Genomic DNA, 17,877 nt, shown 5'->3' on the forward strand with positions numbered 1-17,877 from the left:
TAGCTGGGCCAGTCAGAGCCTAGTCACAGAATATTTTATTGTGGACCTGAGAGAAGCTTGAGTTCAGCATTACAGAAGCACAGAAGCTGCTGGAGAAATTAGAGGCCATGCTGGGTCACTAGGTTCAGTTTGTAGTTTGTGCAGGAGAAGAGTAGAGTGGCTGAAATCTCACTTACTTTTGCTGACCAAACCTTGGGCCTTGGTATACAGCTGCATCCAAGAAAAAGGAGTGCTTTTTTCAATTCACAAAGATGCCTCTGCTCACCAAACTATGCAACTGTGAAGCTGCCTCCACCTTCTAATTTGCACAAAAGTGCCATAGGACGGGCAGTGGACCCAAGGCTGTGGACCCCACCGCTGAGAGAAATCTGATCCACAGTAAGAGGGAATGAAGGGAATGCACAGGAGAGGCCAAGGCAGAGAGCATGAGTCCCAGCTGCAGCTGTGTCCCTGTTTCCAGCTGTCCCTGGGACACAGCTGCTCCCCTGCTTTTCTTTCAGGCAATTTAGCTGTGAGACACCCCAATCCTTCCAATAAAACCCACTTTAGCTCAAGTTTGGCTTCTATCACTGGCAACCAAAAGACTCCTGACTAATGTGAGTTATCTTAATCCAGGAGAGGATATGACCTGGACAACTGACATAGGGCAAAAAAATTTATTTGCAGCCTATAGAATGTATCTGAATAAATTTCCTGGGCAGGTACGTGATTACAATATTAATATAGCAGAAAACCCAATAGAGTTGCAGCAAAGTTTATAGAAGAGCTATGCTGCCGTAAGGATCTTTTAAGAAAGCAGAAGAATTCCAAAATATTCAGTGTCGTCAATTCCTATATCCATTAGGAAAAGGTTGGCAATTTTTAAAAACATGCTCATCAGTGTGAAGGCATAACAAGTGGGAAGATGTGTGTGTTCAAAACACAGCAGCCATTGTGCATTGTTAGCTGGGACTGAAGTTCTTTCATAGTTTATCAAAACTGAAAATTATATCAACTGATTCTGTGAATACTGTACTTTGGTGGCCAGTGAATCAAGTGGGACATTGCTATTTGTTTCCAATTTTGAACCAGCTTTTTGTTTAACATTTATTTACCGTTCACTAAGTGTTCAAGAATTCTTTCTAAAGAGCCTCAAAGGGAAACTGTAAACACATTTTTTCTTTGTTTTTAAAAGTAGAAGCAATACCACATAGTTTATCATCAGAGAGAAATGGTGAATGTTTCCAAACCATTTGGCACAGAGTAGAAGAGATAATTATTTTTCTTCAAAAAATAATCTCTACATGTCTTGTATTTAAAAATATCTTTGGAGGAGAAAAATAATGAAATCATGCGACTTTTGGCAGTGCATTTTTTCTACCTCCTCAGGACAGTATAAAATTAATATCTTTTGGGACTTCCCTGGTGGCGCAATGGACAAGACTCTGTACTCCCAATGCAGGGGGCCCAGGTTCGATCCCTGGTTGGGGAACTAGATCCCACATGCATGCCACAACTAAGAAACTGGCGAGCTGCAACTAAGGAGCCCACCTGCCGCAACTAAGGAGGCCTGGAGCCTCAACTAAGGAACCCACGTGCCAAAAGCTAGACCCCACGCAACCAAATAAACTAAATAAATAAATAAAATAAACTTACCATCATGTTATTTTAAAAAAGTAATATTTTTTAATATGGATTGTTAATCATATTACTGGATTTAAATTGATATTTTTTCTTGAGAATGGTTATACCAAAATAAAAATAATTTCTGAATTATCAAGTACATCAGTAGCAAAATACATTAAAAATTCCTTTACAGACTTGATGCAAGTGTAATCCCAGAACTCTGCTTTTACCTAAAATATCTACAGCTCAATTTTATCTGTTAATCAATCTTGACTCTTGCTTGATGTGGTCTGATTAATGAGCCTTGTTGCTTGGGGCTATCATATGTTGCTTTGACTTGGTTGATCACTGCAGCAAGATTGGCATGCTCATTTTCTACTCTGCCTTGCTAGAACATTTACACGGTGTCATAAAAGAGGTCCATCACTAATTTTCATGGAGTAGAAACTAATGATCAAACTAACAGAATCTAAGCTTTCAGTAGTATTATGGAATCATTGGCCCCATCTGCTGAAAAACAAATATTTTACTAAATTAATCTCTCCTATGAGAATCTTGCACCTTACCTGGCACTAATTTAATCTTTCCTGTAAGAATTTTGGACTTCAGGTTTTTGTTGGGCTAACGTGCAGATATTGAATTTTAGATTTTGAAAATAGCAATTGAAAAAAATTTACGTGAAACATTTCTAGCAGCTTCTTTCTTACTTAGTGAGAGGGGACACTGCTTTCATGTCTAAGCCATCTTTGCCCATCTACTCTGTAAATATTCCAGATTCTCACTGGGGGACTATGTAGAGGGAGAGGTCTAGGATGGAAATCTAGGGAATTCACCATTTAAAAAAGCAGGTACATAAGTGTCTTATCACACCATGCCTTCTAATAGCAAAACCTCGGAAATTCACCAAACACCCGTCACAGAAGAATGGATAAATGAATTGTGGTGTGTTCTCTCAGTCAAAGCTCATACAGCAATGAGCGGGAACAAACTCCATCTAGAAAATCATGGATAATTCTCCCATACACATGCTAAGCAAAAGAAGCCAGATACAAAGCATTCACAGTTCACATTTATCAATGCATAAAGGTCAAGCACAGGCAAAACTCATGCTTGATTTTCAAGCTACTCTTTGGGGGGCTTGGTGGCTGGAAGGGGGTATAAGGGCCATTTCTGTGGGCACTGGAAACAGTCTGTCTTTTGATCTGGGCGCTAGTTACTTTGGCGTGTTCAGTTTGTGAAAATTATCAGCCTGTAAACTTAGGATTTGTACACTTCTCAGTATGTGTGTTATGTTTCAATAATAATAGTTTCTTAAAAAGCAGGTGAAGGAAGAGAACCCAGTGAAGGTACCTGAGCAGGATGAGCTAGAGATGATGGGAAAAGGTCTGGAAAGAGGGGTGCCCTGGAAGCCATAGAAAGAGGAGGTTTCAAGGAGGAAGAAATGGTCCGAAGCCCCAAATGGCTCAAGAAACCTTGAGTAGGATGAAGACTGAAAGCTGTCCGGTGGATTTGATGACTCACCTGAGAGAACAGTCTTATGGGAGGCAGAAACCAGACAGCAGAGGACTGAAGAGTGAGATGCAGACAGCACAGGGGGACATCGGGTTAGGCAGGTCTTCTTTCCCTGAAGACAGGAGAGATTTGACCATGTTAATATGTGGGAAAGAGCCAGTTTAAAGGAAGATGCTAAAGTTAGTGGGGATGATTAATGGGGCCCCAGGGAAGGGGAGGAGGTGGAATTAGCCTTGGGCAGGGGCAGGGACACCTTGCATCCCACGAATACTGTGGGAAGGAGGCCAGCGAGGTGCAGGTGCAGATTCACTTACCGAGTGGAGGCTGGGAGCAGAGGGAGCCCACCCTAGTGGTTCCTATCTTAAATGTGGCAAAGGAAAAATATTAGGAGATTAAATGAGATGATGTGAAAATACCTTGCGAATTACAAATGGGTAACAGACGTGCAAATTTATTTCTCATCTTTCCTCTGTCCCCCTTTGAGCTTTTGTTAAGCAAAGTATATGTTTAGCCATTTATAATGGGAGAGTAATTTATCTACAGTGTGTAGAGATCTTAGGAATCAAATTATTCATTGAAAATCCCCCTCCCCCCACATGCTTGCTGTTATATTCGCCTAATTAAAAATAATTGGCAAATCATAGGTAGAGACTTGTTATCAATTCAGCTTGACAGTTCAAACCAATAACCAGCACCAACAAAAGGGTTTTCTGGAGATTCTTTTCCCAGTTACAGTTACTTCTGCTCTGGGAGGGCAGGGCCCTTTGAAAGGTCTGCTGTCCTTGGGAAAACAAGGTCTGAGTTCCTGGGTCTCTCCCTCCACCTCGACCTGCGCGGCTGATCCACCAGGCCTCGGTGGTTTCCCTATAGTACTCTTCTCTTTCCTGGATGCCCAGCGCCATGTTCCTGGAGTTGGTCTGAATTTCTTCTCATTCTTCAGACTGCAATGGGACTTCTACTGGCATCCTCACTTCCATCAAAGGCAGATCGATTTGGGGAAATTTTCATAGGGAAATTTAAGCACTGGAAATGTATTCATGTCAGCTATCTTGGCGTGATACCTTTGCAAAATCTTCAAGGAGTTTTAAGGTGTGGGGGTGGTAGCCCACATACCCCAGTATAAAGGACTCTGTCTGGCAGAATAAGTGAGACTAAATCAAGCTGTTATCAGAAACGAGGAGGCAGGTCGCTGTTCCAAGCACATTTTATGCACTCACTTCAAAAGCTGTTTAGAGTTTTGCTGACTTGACATTCAGAAAACCCACAAGAGCCCAGAGATTTCACATTTTCTGGGTATTAAGTACAAAATACTTGCCAGATAACAGAGTTTTAGGGGATACTGAGGAGTGTTTCATAGCAGACCATTAGTCTGGGATGTTATCACACGAGCCTCAGCAGGGCTTTGAGCTGCTGGCTATGCCCAGAGTCTGACATCACCTGAAGAACCTCTCTCCTGGGGCCAGACCTGCCACTCGGCAACCTCAGGGTATCATGAGCTCGGCTTCCAGAACCAGACATTCTGAAGGGCTCCGGCTAGAGGCAAGCAACAAAGCAAGGGACAAGCTTAAAGAGCAGAGGGAAAGAGAGATTTCAGTGCCAAAAACAACTGAGAATCAGGGACCTGGACTAATTCAGAACAAATTCTTTGTGGTGATCCATTTAAGAAGACAAATAATAGGGATAACCTGAGTGCGTGTGTAGAAGATGTGTGCTCATTACAATGTTAAGGAAGACCTGGCACCCGTCCTCAGGCATTTGCCGTCAGGTGGTTAACAAGTAAAGTCTCTGCAGACCCTGCCTGGCGTGTCTGCATAACTCAACAACAGGTGCAGAGCCTGTCTCGTGGGCAACCTCACAAGGGTCCAACGATCAGAAAGAGCTTGCTCCAATTTCCCCGCCAAGTGGCAAAACCACACAACAGCCAAAAACCGTGTCAGCTTCCCAGTTACTGTTTGACCTTGAGCATAGGAACACAGGAGGAAAATGGAAACTACTTAGGTAGCATTCTGTGAGGGTGGTGGAAGTGGCGTGGGAAAATATTTCACATGGTTCTTGCCTGCTCAGCCTGACAAAGAAAGCTTGTGGCTTGCTGTCAGATTCCTTCGGCTAAATTTGTCAAAGGGAGAAAAACCTCTCTCGGGTGAGGGAAATCTCTCTCTTCAAACAGCTCCGTATCACCCCCACTCCTTAATGACTCAGCACCCCTGGCCCTCTGTTTCCCCCCTCTTTACATCTTCTGTGGCAGGGGGACGGGGAAGAGGTCCACATGCAGAGCTACAAACTGTGTGTCAGTCCCTGCTCTTGGCTCATCCCTAGCTCAACCCCAGTGGGAGCGTGGCTTAGCCATTTTAGCAAACACAGACAGCCCTGGCAGCACTGGGGTCCAAGCAGTTCCCCAGCAATCTACCTGGAGCCCCCATGAATGGTGTGCAAGCACTTCCGTCCCCATAGCTTAATCAAATTCTGATTCTCTTTTCTCCTTAATGAAATTAAATTATTTTAAAAGTGCTACTCCTTTATATCAATCAGGATTTGAGTACAAGGACTGTGGTATGGGGGAAAGTCCCTGTCTTTGGAACCAGAGAGACCCTGGTTCGGATCTCAGACTACCCCTAGCTGTGTGACTGCTGGTGAGAGAAAATGTCTGTATTAGACCAGGAACTTCTCAAGAAAATACCTGAAGGTTTTTGTTTTTTTTTAAAATAAATGATGCTTCTTTATTTTACTCTCAACAGCTGTTTAAGTTGCTAGATTATATTTGGAGAAAAATTGAACATGGTCCACTGAAGTCCCTTAATACAGAAGACTATGTTGCTTTCTTCTGAAGTCACATCAGGCCAGTATTGGTTTCTCAGCAAGCCTGGAGAAGCCATCTTAAATGAAAGCCCTGTATCAAAGGCTTGCAAAACAAGCCTCGCAGTAGAATAGTTGTCACTAGCTTTCAACCTTTAGCAGCTAAGATGCATCTAGGGACCGGCAAATACACAGGGCCTGAACTGAGGAATCAATCCCAGTAGGGCTGTTACAAACCTTTCCAGAGCACTTAGGCTTTCTCCCTGAAACATGTTTAAGATACCAAGAGTAAATTCTCACTTTTCAAAGTAGAGACTCATGCCCTGAGTAGAGGTACATCTTTGGTTTGAATCCTCTGTGTAAGGCAGGGTAAAAAGCATATTTCTTGGAGAAGGAATAAAACAACCCATTGGCTCGAACTGCCTTCCTTATGGGGTAAGTGAATTCACACAGAGTCGGAAGGTGGCGGTGGGGGGTGAGCTTTGGAGAGCATGTCAACAGAGCTCTTTACTGTTATTATTACTGTTGTTGAAGACATGAAGAGATCAAGAGAGATCAATCAGAGATAGACCTGACAAGCTCCTCCGAGATAAGACTGTGTTTTCAAACAGAGCACTTTTGTCAGTGTTTCCTAAAATCATTTGCCTTCTACTTTTACCATGTTTGCCAGATCCAAGTAATACCTGTACTTTATTATTTAATTCATTTTAAATCGACTCACTCTTTATACTTAGCTGAATTCTCAACAATAACCTGGGAAATCACAGGGTTTTTTATTTTTCTAAAGTACTTTAGAGCAAAGAACTATTAAAATACATTTTTCAAGTACCTCTAAAAATAATCGTGTCCCACCAGTAGGCACACCATACTTTGAAGAACACTTTTTTAGATGATCAAATGTATCATGAAAGGAGTGACTATTACAGGGGATTAAGAGTTCTTTTTCTGTATTACTCACCACACCTTTTCCCAGTCTCTTGCTGGTTGAATAAACTTTTAATAAACTTTTAATAAACTTTAATAAACTTTTAATAAAGACCCCCCTCCCCCCAGCTTCTTTACTATCTAAACATACTTTTATGTGCACTTCTTTAATATCTAAACATACTTTTATGTACTTTTATGATCTTCCCAACTCCCTGTGAGGTGGGCTGGATAAACATTATGACCGTGACTCAAAGAGGAAATTAAGGCTCATATTTTATTTTTTTTAATTTTTAAATTTTTTAACAATTTATTATATTTTTATTTATTTTTGGCTGCATTGGGTCTTTGTTGCTGCACACGGGCTTTCTCCAGTTGCGGCGAGAGGGGGCTGCTCTTCGTTCCAGTGTGCGGGCTTCTCATTGCGGTGGCTTCTCTTGTTGTGGAGCACGGGCTCTAGGCGCGTGGGCTTCAGTAGTTGTGGCTCAGGCTCTAGAGCACAGGCTCAGTAGTTGTGGCACACAGGCTTAGTTACTGCACGGCATGCGGGATCTTCCCAGACCAGGGCTCAAATCTGTGTCCCCTGCATTGGCAGGTGGATTCTTAACCACTATACCACCAGGGAAGCCCAGGGCTCATATTTTAAATTACTTACTCAAAGATACATAGGTAGTCAGTAATAAGGCAGGAATAAGAGCTAAGCTTTCTGACTCTTTATCAGTAACAGCCCACGTCTCCTTCATAGCAAACTCATGGCTGACAAGAGCCAGGTGTGAGGGAGGGGTGTGTGTGTGTGTGTGTGTGTGTGTGTGTGTGTGTGTGTGTACAGGTGTCTAAGCTACTCTCATCATCATGTATTGATTTCAAAGACAGGGACTTAAGTCAAGGTCAACTTGCCACAGAGGCAAGACTTCTGTTCCAATTCAATGGAAAATAGTGTGACTTCCATTCTCTTTAAGATTTTGGTAGTTAAGGACACATGCCTTAGGGTGAACATACTTGGGTTTGAAACTCTATTGCTCTGCTTATTAGGTGTATGACCCTGGGAAATTTTTTTTAATTGAATTTTGATCAGTTTCGTCATCTCTAAAGTGGGAATAATAATACCTATTGGCGTAGGGGTGTTGTCGATAGCGGCTGTGGATAACTCCTACATCATACGGCAATGATTTAATGTGATGGTATGCAAAGAAGAGCTTATTGTCACTGTGCTCAGTCTAAAGCGAGCATTAAATGATGGCTATTATTACTTTGATAAGAAACGCCTACTGTTGATGCATTTGCTATCTGATATTTTGAAATCAATGGTGAGATAACTGAACGTTTCAAATGGAGGTCCATCTTCATACATATAAAAATATACCTGTGATAATGGGTAAGTCCATTCAAACATTCACTATTTCCCCTCTAAATGCAATAATAATACACTGACCTCTCTCTGTGACCCAGTAACCATGGCCAACCCCTCCAAATACCTTCACAGCAACAAAGATATTTACATTTTTACAGGCTTACAATGTACATTAACTCAGGTATACTAACTCACCTGTCTCTCACAACTGCCTTGTGATGCAGATATTATTCTCATTTCACAGATGATCAAACACTCTCAGAAGGTTGGATGACCTGCCAAGGTCACATAGTGTGTAAATAGAAAAGTTGGGGCAGAAACACAGGCCTTCTCATTCTTTCCCACCACATGAGTCTCTGACAAAGCAGGAAATAAACACATGGTTGAATCTTCCTTTGGCTTACATCTCCTCTTCCTGGTACATAATGTCATAAGCTTCTGCAAAATGTTACCCAATGCATCAGTGAGTGGGAAGTATCCCCTTTCTGATTGACACGAATGCAGGAAGCAGTTATTAACTCTCCATCCTAGATGCCACTGGTCTGTCATGGTTTTATCCCTTTTGTTTAAACAGGGAAATCAGGCAGCTGGCATTGAACATTTTATAAAAAGGAAAACTGAGTCATCTGTTTTTCGATGATTTCCATCCTAACCTCCTTCTGTCTTGCTAGATGGCAAATAGTTTCCAGACCATTTAGTGACTCAGCTACAGGATGGCAGCTTGTCTGGGATTCCAATTCAGTTTCAGGTTGCTAATTTCCTATTTCCTCCTTGTTTCAGAAAGTATCACAGTAGACTTTAATTACCTCTGCTGGCATGCAAAGGAAGGAGAAAAATGGGTTGGTTTTACAAACTGTTGTGCCCTTTCCATCCTGAAGGTGAGACCTTTTGACTGAGAGCCTGCAGGTCAATGTAACACCCAGACATCTTTTTTTTTTTAATTTATTTAATTTATTTTTATTTTTGGCTGCATTGGGTCTTTGTTGCGGTGCACGGGCTTCTCATTGCAGTGGCTTCTCTTATTGCGGAGCACGGCTTCAGTAGCTGTGGCGCACGGGCTTAGTTGCTCCGCGGCATGTGGGACCTGCCCAGGCCAGGGCTCGAACCCGTGTCCCATGCATTGGCAGGCAGATTCTTAACCACTGAGCCACCAGGGAAGCCCCCAGCCATCTTTTTAAAAGGTCAAATAACCCCCTTCAATGGGCTCTAGGGCCCAGACTTCACTCATGATTCTGAGAAAAAGGAAAGGAAAGCAAAAATGGAGAGCAAGGGAAAGAGGGGGAAAATAACTAGAAAAGTTAAGGGCAGACGGAAAGGAAAGGTGCTAATAACCTCAGGTCCTTCTCACAGTCCCTAAACCCCAAGTAGGGAAAATCCCAGTGGTACTCAAACAGTTGGAAAGCATCACTATTCTTCTCTCCTCTCCTCCCACAAAGGCTTCACAGACTAAACCACCATTTCAACTGAGCACTTTTGCAACATTGTTTACCAACTGCTTCCCCACTGTAGAGAAGTGTTATCCGTGTCAGATTACTTAGCGTGTTCTCTCTTGATTAGATTATGAATTATATCTGCAGTTGTTTTAGTGGTGTCTGTATTCTATTTTCATTTGGATTAAAGGGTAGGATTTGTAAAACATTCCCAACCGCTTTGGTAAGACAGTTTAATTCACTGGACTTGAAAACACTGGCTTCAAGACTGAATTTCAACCAGGAATAAATGTTTCCAAGGGGCATATAAAGTTCTCTGGTATACAAATACACTTGTTAAAAAACAGATTAAAACAAAAAACAGTTTAATACCTGCCTAGCACAGAAAGCTCCCGTAACGGCCTAGGTTGTTAAGCCCTTGCACAAGTTACCTTCAGATACTGGAAGTAGGAAAAAAAAAAAAGGCACAATCCAATCCTTCTGTGTCATACCCCCTGCATCAGAATCAACCTGGAACAGCTGTTAAACATAAAGATTCCCAGGCGTGGTGGCTACGCCACTCAATTAGAATCTCTGGGGGTGAGGCCCAGGAATCTGGGCCTCAAGCTTTCCAGGTGATTCTGATGCACTTAGCGTTTGAGGAGCACCCTAGAGATCAAAAAGATGGGCCAGTCTTCCACTGGGGTGCCAGGGTTTGCCTTCAGACACTGTCATCCAAGCCCTATTAATTTTCATGGCTTTAGGATTGCTACAAACCAACCGTTGTTGTAGGAACCACCAAGACTGGAATTGGTTTATACTAAGAAAATACAACACCGACGTCCGTTACATCACCTGCAAATCTTTGGGAATTTTAACTTATTGAATCATGTAACTCAGCTCTGGGATCTTTTACGTGAAGTGCTTATTTGAACACACATTCACCCACTTTTAATTCAAGGAAAAGGACTCCATAAAGACTGTTTATGATAAAAAAAAGTTATATTCTTTCTGCAATCTTAGATTGTTAGCAACCAGAATCTCCTTACAAAAAAATTTTTTTTTTAATTACAAAATGTTGGGCCTGTCCGGATTAAGTCAATAATTTGGTGGGCTCAAATGACACAACTCAAACAAGTGCAGCTGTGGCTTTGTCAGTATTTTATTTACTTAGAATCACTGGACTTACTTGATGTTATGACTGCCAATGACCCCTCAACTGAAGCTCCATCTCAAACCAGTTCACCAATTATGTAAATGTCAACGGCAAAGTCCATTAACAATTCCCAGGAAATAAAAACAGAATCTGGGTAATAAAATAAAGTCTAATCTTTCTTTCCTTTGTGCTTCGTCTAGTTTCGCTTGCTCATGGGGTGCTGCATGCAGAGGCCTTGCACCTGGCGCTTCAGGCCGAAGTTCCTAGTGCCAAATGGCTGCACCTGTGGGTGGACTGTGTGCAGAAGTGCTGCACGTGGCACTTCAGTTCAAGATGGCAGTGGGGGGCCATGTGCAAAGATGCTGCACCTGGCATGTGGATCTGCAGCACTCTGAGCAGGGCAGTTGCACCCAACCTGGAAGAACTCTGCCCCCCTCCCCACTGATGAGAACCCTATAAAGCAGCCCACCAGTGGCCTTTAGGGGAGAGCGTGTACTCTAGAGCGAGAGCTTGCACCTCTCCATTCTTTGATCAAAGAGTAAAGCTTTCCTTTGCTTCTGATCCAAACTTGGTCTCATTCTATTTGCAAGCTACACTGGGCAGGAGGACCCTTACTGGGGCTTGACAAAAAAAGGTCATAACAAATTTTGGTGACCATGAAGGGACGGATGGTGGCTTTTTGCCGGCACCTACCCACTAGGTTCCAGGCTCACCCCAGCTCCAGAGGGAGCCCTGCAGATGCTTTGGGAGGCTCAGGTGAGGATGAATGACTCTAGCCTTTGAGTATACTCTGATGAGGTAGAACAGCAGCAGCCTTCAGCCAAACTCAGAGCAACTCTGCCCAGGAACCCGACACTTGGGTGTGATGCACACACAGTATAGCTCCCAGAGTAATCTGGACTGTGCCCCCTTGAGGGGATCATAATATGGCATCATTGGGGATTGGAGACTGAAACTCACATGTGTCTGCCTGCTGCCTCTGGCCGGCCTTTCATGGTACCAGATGCCCGGGGACGAAGGGAACCTATGGACGAGAGGGACCCCTATACAAGGCAGTAGTAGCTGCACCAGGGCTTTTTGTCCTCCTTGCCAACCTCCAGGGTCAATAGTAGCATTCTCCGTCATCACTTTTGGTTTGGTAAAGGAAAGTGGCCAGCCTTTTGGCTCTCGGAGCAGCACCATGGCGGTCGGAAAGAACAAGCACCTTACGAAAGGTGGTAAAAAGGGAGCCAAGAAGAAAGTGGTTGACCCATTTTCTAAGAAAGATTGGTATGATGTGAAAGCACCAGCTATGTTCAATATAAGAAATATTGGGAAAACACTAGTCACGAGAACTCAAGGAACCAATATCGCATCTGATGGCCTCGGGTCGTGTGTTTGAAGTGAGCCTTGCTGATCTGCAGAATGATGAAGTTGCATTTAGAAAATTCAAGCTTATTACTGAGGATGTTCAGGGCAAAAACTGCCTGACTAATTTCCATGGCATGGATCTTACCCGTGACAAAATGTGCTCCATGGTCAAAAAATGGCAGACCATGATTGAAGCTCACGTTGATGTCAAGACTACCGATGGTTATTTGCTTCGTCTCTTCTGTGTGGGTTTTACTAAAAAACGCAACAATCAGATTCGGAAGACCTCTTATGCCCAGCACCAGCAGGTCCGCCAGATCCGCAAGAAGATGATGGAAATCATGACCCGAGAGGTGCAGACAAATGACTTGAAAGAGGTGGTCAATAAATTGATTCCAGACAGCATTGGAAAAGACATAGAAAAGGCCTGCCAATCTATTTATCCACTCCATCATGTCTTTGTTAGAAAAGTAAAAATGCTGAAGAGCCCAAGTTTGAATTGGGAAAACTCATGGAGCTACATGGTGAAGGTAGTAGTTCTGGAAAAGCTACTGGGGACGAGACAGGTGCTAAAGTTGAACGAGTTGATGGACATGAGCCACCAGTCCAGGAATCTGTTTAAAAATCAGACTTTTAATGGTGACAAATAAAAGACCTCATTTGTGATAAAAAAAAAAAGGAAAGTGGCCAGCCATGTGAGCCAAGAGGTGAGACTGGGAAAAGGGCTAGGTAATAAGGGCCACTTGACAAAACGGAATGAGGACACTCGATCTGATGTCCCAGTGTGAAAGTGTCCCAAGGTAGGTATGGGACTGTGACTTGATCTCTTCCAGGCAGCTCTAGTTTCTCTAAAGTGGGCTGGGGAGCCCTGTGAGCTGCTCACAGGACCAGGAACCCCATTATCAGGAAGCCCTGTGAGCTACTGACAAGAACAGAAAACACCCACCACCCGACCTTTCCTCCCCACTCTGCTTATGAGGCAAATCTTGGGTGATTATTTGCCAAGGTTCCAAGGGCTCTCCTCCTGGTATCAGCACAGAATACCAGCTGCCCCAGCGATCTGGGCCGTTAGTCTTGTCTAACATTCTGTGGGGCATTCTGACTCAAGAGGGATTAACTATCTCAAGTACAAGCCATTACAAATTCAAGGGAGACCCCCCGTTATATCAGAGTCCATGCCATTTGGATGCCCCCATTTTGATCTTTTGAGGAGTCCATTAATAGTTTGGTGCTGGTTCCAAATTTCCTGAGCTACAAATCCTGTGTAGTACAGCGTAACCCCAATACTGGCTGGGAGATGGGAAAGCTGGCCCATTGATGGGTCTCTAAATTATAACATTATTTTACAACTGGACCTGCTATATGAGAGACAAAAGAAATGGGATGTCCACTTTTCCCTATGTCCAGTTTTTTATGGCCTTATATCAGAACAAAGGCCTTCAAAAGGGATGTGGACCCTCCTCCACTGAGGTAATACCAGTCCTTGACCCGCCCCCGCAAGGACCTTCTTGATTTCCTCCCTAACCCTCCTCCTACAGCTCCCTCCCAATGCCCTTCCCTTCATATATTCCGATTTGGGCCACAGGCCCAAGATGCCCCCTCCCCAGAACCAGGCCAGCAAGTACATGAAGCAGGACTAATTACCAGCCAGGGTCCAACAACTCACCAGGAAAAGTACTACATTTGAGGCAGGTCCCCGATAGAGAAGGAGGGCTCATCTAGGTACATGTTCCATTTACCACTTCTGATCTGTATAACTGGAAAAGTCATAGTAAGGGGTTGAGAGAAGATCCAGAGGGGTTCCTGAATGTGATTAGGGGACTCTTTCAGACCCATGACCCCACGTGGGCTAATCCAGACCCTCCTCAATGTACTCCTAACAGGGGAAGAAAAGGCCACAATCTTTTCAAAAGCCCGAGAGGAAGCAGACAAAGAGAACAGAAACAATTTAGGTCATGCTGTCTTCAGACCGGGGAATCAAGTGGTTCCAGATAATGAACTAAACTGAGACCACTGAGACAATGAAGAAGGGGGTGGAAGACAGAGTGCGACCCATTATAAAAATATGATCCTCAAGGGAATCCAGGCAGCAGGAAAGAAACCTGTTAATTGGAAGAACATAAAGGAAATCAATCAGGAGCCAATGGAAAATGCTTCGGCGTTCCTAGAGCGCTTCAGGGGATGCCTCTGAATCTATAGTATCACGGACCCTTCCTTCACTAGAAGGAAATGCAATCCTGAGGTATATTTCATTTCCCAAAGCACATAAACTTCTGGAAATAGAACCAGATACCCCTACCTCTCACCCGATCAAGATTGCCTACCAGGTGTTTTAACAACTGAGATTTAGAGGAGGAAAAGTTGGAGGATAAAAAGGCCCAGAGGCAAGCCCACTTACAGGCTATTGCCTTCCAGTGTCAATGGGTCAGCACAGGGATCTGGACTGACCACCCATAGAGACTCTCAACTCCTGTGAGTGACCCCTGGCCCCCACCGAGGGGCCAAGGAAACTAGGATCCAATCTTCGCCATATGTAAACAAGAGGGACAAGAATGCCCTTGCGCCCCCAAAGGAGGACAGAAATGGCAGATCCCAGCCACTACCCTTGAAGGCAGATAGTCCAAACAGATGAAGAATGATGGGGCCAGGGGACTCCTAAGCTGGCATTCCAGCTGACCCCTGAGGAGCCCTGGCTGACACTGGACATAGAAGGAAAGACTGTTGAATTCTTAGTCAGCACCATTGCCACTTACTCAGTTCTGAACACCAGATCAGGCAAACTCAGTCACAAGAGTTATAAAACAATGGGTTATCAGGGAAGGTCCAAGAATGGGCATTCGTAGAGCCATTAGAATGTTAATTGGATGAACACACACTCACCCATTCCTTCCTGTATGTCCCTGAATGCCTTATACCTCTGCTAGGAAGAGATGTCTTACATAAATTGGGAGCTATTATCCACCTAATGGGAGACAAACTGGAGACTGGCATCCCCTTAGACAAAGGGCATAAGATGATAATGTTAGCAGCTGAGGATAAACCTCTCCAGACTGAGTAAATCGATCTCTCCAGAGTAAATCCCAAGACCTGGGCCCAGGGACTGGCGGGACGAGCTGTAGGAGCCACTCCCGAGATAGTCCGTCTAAAACCCTGACATACATGGCCCAATAGAAAACAGTACCCTCTCCACTGTGAGGTCTTTTTGGGCGTTGCCTGTTATATAGGGTCTAACTGACCAGGGCCTTGTTACACCATGCCAATCAGCCTGTAATACCCCCATTCTCCCTGTAAAGACACACAATGGGAAATACTGAATGGTACAGACCTCAGAGCAGTCAGTGAAGCCACCAAGGATAAACATCCAGTATTCCTAATCCCTACACTCTGCTGCCCACTCTACTGTCCACCGGGACCTGCTATTCTGTAGTAGATTTAAAAGATGCCTTCTTCTGTACTCCATTAGCCCTCAGAGTTCCAAGCCATTTGCAGCCTCAGCCCTTCTAAAACTAAAAGACTGTTTAGGGCTTTCCTGGGGATGGCCAGGTTTTGCCACATCTGGATCCTTAAGTATGGTCTAATAGCTAGGCCTCTATATGAAAAGTTGAAAGATGATGATCCTTTTGAATGGAATTCAGAACGCAAAAGGGCCTTTCAAGAATTGAAAAAGCAATTACATCAGGCCCCTGACCTGGCCCTCCCAGATTTAGCTAATCCCTTTGACCTTTACATTCATGAGAGAAGGGGAATCACCCTAGGGGTATTAGCTCAAAAACTGGGAACACTTACTTGGGTGGTTGCTTTTTTCTCTAAACAACTATATCAAACTGCTACAGGATGGCCACTTTGACTACGACAGTAGCAGCTACCACAACCCTGTTAAAGGAGGCTGAAAAATTAACGTTTGGTCAGCCAATCACTATATGGACCCCACACCAGATTCAGGCTTTAGTAAGTTCTAAGGGAACACAATGGCTATCCCCTGGAAGGTTGGTGCAAGTTCAGGCTGGGCTTTTTAGACAGTCCAGTGGCTACCATAAAAACATGTTACAGGGCTTCCCTGGTGGCGCAGTGGTTGAGAGTCCGCCTGCCGATGCAGGGGACACAGGTTCGTGCCCCGGTCCGGGAAGATCCCACATGCCCAGAGCGGCTGGGCCCGTGAGCCATGCCTGCTGAGCCCGCGCGTCCGGAGCCTGTGCTCCATAACGGGAGAGGCCACAACAGTGAGAGGTCCGCGTACCGCAAAAAAAAAAATGTTACATGCTAAATCCTGCCATCCTACTACCCACAGAAAGGGGGACCCTGGAGCATGACTCTGTAGAAACCATAGACACAATCTGCTCCAGTCTCTCCGACTTAGGAAGTGAGCCTCTCCTAAATGCCAAAGAGGAATGGTTCACAGATGAGAGCAGTTTTATGAGAGAGGGGAAAGGGCTGGTGGGATACAGAGTAACTTCCCAGACCCATGTCACAGAAGCAAGAAGCCTACCCCCAGGGACTTCTGCCCAAAAAGCTGAGCTGATAACCTTCACCTGAGCCTTAGAGCTCAGGACCCGGAAGATCTGAAATGTTTACTTAGATTCCCAATATGCATATGCCATCCTACATGCACACAGGGCTATTTGGAAAGAAAGGGCGTAGAGAGAAAGAAAATGAAAGAAATGCCCCACCCATTCTGCCCTGAGGTTGCAGGGGTCATTCTGTGGGACATCACACTCGAGTGAAGAGGGCCCCCAAGCCCCAACCTCCAGAGACACAACCTGGGGCAATAACCCCCCTTGGCTACTCATGGGAACCTCACTCCAACACGAAGCTTCTCTTCTGAAAAACAACGAAAGAACGACCAAGGAGATTCTGGCCATGACAGTGAGCCACGACATCAGGGAACACTTTTGCCTACAGGCAAAAGCCCTAGATACCTTCACTTTCAGGAAGAATTTGATATGTGACCATTATTCTCTTGCTAATATTTGGGCCATGTGTCTTAAACTGTCTGGTGTCCTTTGTCTCCACAGATTAGACAAATGGCAGTCTCTCAGTGATATGAACATCAGGGCTGAGGCCTGGTGACAGTAAAGGTAGCCTGGGAGAAGTTCTGTTCCTCTAACCGGGTTATAACGATGCCCAAACCAGCAGGAAGCAGTTTCAGAAGACCAACCTGTGCCTGTCAGCGGCCCTCAAAAATGAGGAGCAGGACAAACGGCAGAGGAGGGATCTGTCACCGGCAAAACCCATTAACAATTCCCAGGAAATAAAAATAGAATCTGGGTAATAAAGTCTAACCTTTTTTTTCCTTTGTGCTTCGTCTAGTTTCTTCGTTCATAGGGTCCCTCACGCAGACACCAGCTTCCCACCAGTATTCCAAGTGCAAAATGGCCGCACCAGACACAGCTTGGCGGGCGTGTGCAGCAGCGCTGCGCATGACACCTCAATTCAAGATGGCAGCAGCGTGCCGTGTGCAGAGACGCCGCGTCTGGCACTGCGATCTGAAATGAGTGCAGTGAGCAGCACGCCTGCGCGGGACACGCAAGCGCTCTGACCCCCCACCCCCAACCCCCAACCCCCCACTGATGAGAACCGAATGAAGCGGCGCTGCAAACGGCCTTTCCGTTTCCTTTCCGCTCCGCGGAAACGGCCTTTCCGTGGAGCGTGTATTCTAGAGTGAGACCTTGCACCTCTCCATTCTTTGATCAAAGAATAACGCTTTCCTTTGCTTTTTTTTTTTTTTTTTTGCGATACGCGGGCCTCTGTCGGGCCTCTCCCGTTGCGGAGCACAGGCT

General features: G+C 44.7%; 1 protein-coding gene and 1 pseudogene across 6 annotated transcripts in view; one reads left to right on the plus strand and one right to left on the minus strand.

Moving 5' to 3' along the window:
* Positions 1 to 17,611, minus strand: part of ABCA4 (ATP binding cassette subfamily A member 4) — a 184,966-nt gene extending 167,355 nt beyond the window's left edge. For 3 of the 5 annotated variants that reach the window (XR_013827457.1, XM_079915774.1, XM_079915772.1), the window contains exons 1-2: positions 8,381 to 8,673; positions 3,127 to 3,229 (exon numbers count right to left, since the gene is read on the minus strand). The gene's annotated coding sequence lies outside the window, so the exon portion shown is untranslated. Of the gene's footprint in view, positions 1 to 3,126; positions 3,230 to 8,380; positions 8,674 to 17,380 lie in introns of those variants that run through there. The other 2 variants (XM_079915773.1, XM_079915775.1) reach the window with 2 other exon arrangements.
* On the plus strand, positions 11,898 to 12,765 carry LOC307192005 (small ribosomal subunit protein eS1-like; annotated as a pseudogene). The gene has a single exon. The product of its transcript is annotated as a small ribosomal subunit protein eS1-like (transcript).
* Positions 17,612 to 17,877: the final 266 nt, after the last annotated feature.

This window comes from Stenella coeruleoalba, assembly GCF_951394435.1.
Source record: "Stenella coeruleoalba genome assembly, chromosome: 1".
In the NCBI taxonomy this organism is placed as follows: domain Eukaryota; kingdom Metazoa; phylum Chordata; class Mammalia; order Artiodactyla; family Delphinidae; genus Stenella; species Stenella coeruleoalba.